Consider the following 5,294-nt stretch of genomic DNA (forward strand, 5'->3'; position numbering starts at 1 on the left):
CCAGTATTTCCCTTATGAGATAATGCCTCACATAGCAAATGTGTACAGCGCGAGCTGAAAATGCATTTACAGCACTAAAAAAACAAACTTTTATAACAGCTAAACTAAACGTTTCCAATGTAAATTTCCACCTTTATATAGTGTAAAAAGACATCCTGAAGCCTGGGCAGCCATTAATTTGATTGTCCAATATTTCCCTTATGAGATAATGCCTCTCATAGCAAATGTGTACAGCGCGAGCTGAAAATGCATTTACAGCACTAAAAAAACAAACTTTTATAACAGTAAACCAAACGTTTCCAATGTAAATTTCCACCTTTATATAGTGTAGAAAGGCATCCTGAAGCCTGGAAAGTCATTAATTTGATTGTCCAGTATTTCCTTCATGAGATATTGCAACACTTAGAAAAAGTGTACAGCGCCAGCAGACAATGAATTTTCAGCACTAAAAAAACGAAACTTCATTAACAGCTAAACCAAACGTTTCCAATGTAAATTTCCACATTTATAGAGTGTAAAAAGGCATCCTGAAGCCTGGGAAGTCATTAATTTGATTGTCCAGTATTTCCCTTATGAGATAACGCCTCACATAGCAAATGTGTACAGTGCGAGCTGAAAATGCATTTTCAGCACTAAAAAACCAAACTTTTATAACAGCTAAACCAAACGTTTCCAATGTAAATTTCCACCTTTATATAGTGTAAAAAGACATCCTGAAGCCTGGGCAGTCATTAATTTGATTGTCCAGTATTTCCCTTATGAGATAATGCCTCACATAGCAAATGTGTACAGTGCGAGCTGAAAATGCATTTTCAGCACGAAAAAAACCAAACTTTTATAACAACTAAACCAAACGTTTCCAATGTAAATTTCCACCTTTATATAGTGTAAAAAGACATCCTGGAGCCTGGGCAGTCATTAATTTGATTGTCCAATATTTCCCTTATGAGATAATGCCTCTCATAGCAAATGTGTACAGCGCGAGCTGAAAATGCATTTACAGCACTAAAAAAACAAACTTTTATAACAGCTAAACCAAACGTTTCCAATGTACATTTCCACCTTTATATAGTGTAGAAAGGCATCCTGAAGCCTGGAAAGTCATTAATTTGATTGTCCAGTATTTCCTTCATGAGATATTGCAACACTTAGAAAAAGTGTACAGCGCCAGCAGACAATGAATTTTCAGCACTAAAAAAACGAAACTTCATTAACAGCTAAACTAAACGTTTCCAATGTAAATTTCCACCTTTATATAGTGTAAAAAGACATCCTGAAGCCTGGGCAGTCATTAATTTGATTGTCCAATATTTCCCTTATGAGATAATGCCTCTCATAGCAAATGTGTACAGCGCGAGCTGAAAATGCATTTACAGCACTAAAAAACCAAACTTTTATAACAGCTAAACCAAACGTTTCCAATGTAAATTTCCACCTTTATATAGTGTAGAAAGGCATCCTGAAGCCTGGAAAGTCATTAATTTGATTGTCCAGTATTTCCTTCATGAGATATTGCAACACTTAGAAAAAGTGTACAGCGCCAGCAGACAATGAATTTTCAGCACAAAAAAAACGAAACTTCATTAACAGCTAAACCAAACGTTTCCAATGTAAATTTCCACATTTATAGAGTGTAAAAAGGCATCCTGAAGCCTGGGAAGTCATTAATTTGATTGTCCAGTATTTCCCTTTTGAGATAATGCCTCACATAGCAAATGTGTACAGTGCGAGCTGAAAATGCATTTTCAGCACTAAAAAACCAAACTTTTATAACAGCTAAACCAAACGTTTCCAATGTAAATGTCCACCTTTATATAGTGTAAAAAGACATCCTGAAGCCTGGGCAGTCATTAATTTGATTGTCCAGTATTTCCCTTATGAGATAATGCCTCACATAGCAAATGTGTACAGCGCGAGCTGAAAATGCATTTACAGCACTAAAAAAACAAACTTTTATAACAGCTAAACTAAACGTTTCCAATGTAAATTTCCACCTTTATATAGTGTAAAAAGACATCCTGAAGCCTGGGCAGTCATTAATTTGATTGTCCAATATTTCGCTTATGAGATAATGCCTCTCATAGCAAATGTGTACAGCGCGAGCTGAAAATGCATTTACAGCACTAAAAAACCAAACTTTTATAACAGCTAAACCAAACGTTTCCAATGTAAATTTCCACCTTTATATAGTGTAGAAAGGCATCCTGAAGCCTGGAAAGTCATTAATTTGATTGTCCAGTATTTCCTTCATGAGATATTGCAACACTTAGAAAAAGTGTACAGCGCCAGCAGACAATGAATTTTCAGCACTAAAAAAACGAAACTTCATTAACAGCTAAACCAAACGTTTCCAATGTAAATTTCCACATTTATAGAGTGTAAAAAGGCATCCTGAAGCCTGGGAAGTCATTAATTTGATTGTCCAGTATTTCCCTTCTGAGATAATGCCTCACATAGCAAATGTGTACAGTGCGAGCTGAAAATGCATTTTCAGCACTAAAAAAACAAACTTTTATAACAGCTAAACTAAACGTTTCCAATGTAAATTTCCACCTTTATATAGTGTAAAAAGACATCCTGAAGCCTGGGCAGTCATTAATTTGATTGTCCAATATTTCCCTTATGAGATAATGCCTCTCATAGCAAATGTGTACAGCGCGAGCTGAAAATGCATTTACAGCACTAAAAAAACAAACTTTTATAACAGCTAAACTAAACGTTTCCAATGTAAATTTCCACCTTTATATAGTGTAAAAAGACATCCTGAAGCCTGGGCAGTCATTAATTTGATTGTCCAATATTTCCCTTATGAGATAATGCCTTTCATAGCAAATGTGTACAGCGCGAGCTGAAAATGCATTTACAGCACTAAAAAACCAAACTTTTATAACAGCTAAACCAAACGTTTCCAATGTAAATTTCCACCTTTATATAGTGTAGAAAGGCATCCTGAAGCCTGGAAAGTCATTAATTTGATTGTCCAGTATTTCCTTCATGAGATATTGCAACACTTAGAAAAAGTGTACAGCGCCAGCAGACAATGAATTTTCAGCACTAAAAAAACGAAACTTCATTAACAGCTAAACCAAACGTTTCCAATGTAAATTTCCACATTTATAGAGTGTAAAAAGGCATCCTGAAGCCTGGGAAGTCATTAATTTGATTGTCCAGTATTTCCCTTATGAGATAATGCCTCACATAGCAAATGTGTACAGTGCGAGCTGAAAATGCATTTTCAGCACTAAAAAACCAAACTTTTATAACAGCTAAACCAAACGTTTCCAATGTAAATTTCCACCTTTATATAGTGTAAAAAGACATCCTGAAGCCTGGGCAGTCATTAATTTGATTGTCCAGTATTTCCCTTATGAGATAATGCCTCACATAGCAAATGTGTACAGCGCGAGCTGAAAATGCATTTACAGCACTAAAAAAACAAACTTTTATAACAGCTAAACTAAACGTTTCCAATGTAAATTTCCACCTTTATATAGTGTAAATAGACATCCTGAAGCCTGGGCAGTCATTAATTTGATTGTCCAATATTTCCCTTATGAGATAATGCCTCTCATAGCAAATGTGTACAGCGCGAGCTGAAAATGCATTTACAGCACTAAAAAACCAAACTTTTATAACAGCTAAACCAAACGTTTCCAATGTAAATTTCCACCTTTATATAGTGTAGAAAGGCATCCTGAAGCCTGGAAAGTCATTAATTTTATTGTCCAGTATTTCCTTCATGAGATATTGCAACACTTAGAAAAAGTGTACAGCGCCAGCAGACAATGAATTTTCAGCACTAAAAAAACGAAACTTCATTAACAGCTAAACCAAACGTTTCCAATGTAAATTTCCACATTTATAGAGTGTAAAAAGGCATCCTGAAGCCTGGGAAGTCATTAATTTGATTGTCCAGTATTTCCCTTATGAGATAATGCCTCACATAGCAAATGTGTACAGTGCGAGCTGAAAATGCATTTTCAGCACTAAAAAAACAAACTTTTATAACAGCTAAACTAAACGTTTCCAATGTAAATTTCCACCTTTATATAGTGTAAAAAGACATCCTGAAGCCTGGGCAGTCATTAATTTGATTGTCCAATATTTCCCTTATGAGATAATGCCTCTCATAGCAAATGTGTACAGCGCGAGCTGAAAATGCATTTACAGCACTAAAAAAACAAACTTTTATAACAGCTAAACTAAACGTTTCCAATGTAAATTTCCACCTTTATATAGTGTAAAAAGACATCCTGAAGCCTGGGCAGTCATTAATTTGATTGTCCAATATTTCCCTTATGAGATAATGCCTCTCATAGCAAATGTGTACAGCGCGAGCTGAAAATGCATTTACAGCACTAAAAACCCAAACTTTTATAACAGCTAAACCAAACGTTTCCAATGTAAATTTCCACCTTTATATAGTGTAGAAAGGCATCCTGAAGCCTGGAAAGTCATTAATTTGATTGTCCAGTATTTCCTTCATGAGATATTGCAACACTTAGAAAAGGTGTACAGCGCCAGCAGACAATGAATTTTCAGCACTAAAAAAACGAAACTTCATTAACAGCTAAACCAAACGTTTCCAATGTAAATTTCCACATTTATAGAGTGTAAAAATGCATCCTGAAGCCTGGGAAGTCATTAATTTGATTGTCCAGTATTTCCCTTATGAGATAATGCCTCACATAGCAAATGTGTACAGTGCAAGCTGAAAATGCATTTTCAGCACTAAAAAACCAAACTTTTATAACAGCTAAACCAAACGTTTCCAATGTAAATTTCCACCTTTATATAGTGTAAAAAGACATCCTGAAGCCTGGGCAGTCATTAATTTGATTGTCCAATATTTCCCTTATGAGATAATGCCTCTCATAGCAAATGTGTACAGCGCGAGCTGAAAATGCATTTACAGCACTAAAAAACCAAACTTTTATAACAGCTAAACCAAACGTTTCCAATGTAAATTTCCACCTTTATATAGTGTAGAAAGGCATCCTGAAGCCTGGAAAGTCATTAATTTGATTGTCCAGTATTTCCTTCATGAGATATTGCAACACTTAGAAAAAGTGTACAGCGCCAGTAGACAATGAATTTTCAGCACTAAAAAAACGAAACTTCATTAACAGCTAAACTAAACGTTTCCAATGTAAATTTCCACCTTTATATAGTGTAAAAAGACATCCTGAAGCCTGGGCAGTCATTAATTTGATTGTCCAATATTTCCCTTATGAGATAATGCCTCTCATAGCAAATGTGTACAGCGCGAGCTGAAAATGCATTTACAGCACTAA

Source organism: Idiotropiscis lumnitzeri, unplaced genomic scaffold (genome assembly GCF_059441095.1).
Source record: "Idiotropiscis lumnitzeri isolate Australia: NSW breed Sydney's pygmy pipehorse unplaced genomic scaffold, RoL_Ilum_1.0 HiC_scaffold_237, whole genome shotgun sequence".
Lineage (NCBI taxonomy): Eukaryota > Metazoa > Chordata > Actinopteri > Syngnathiformes > Syngnathidae > Idiotropiscis > Idiotropiscis lumnitzeri.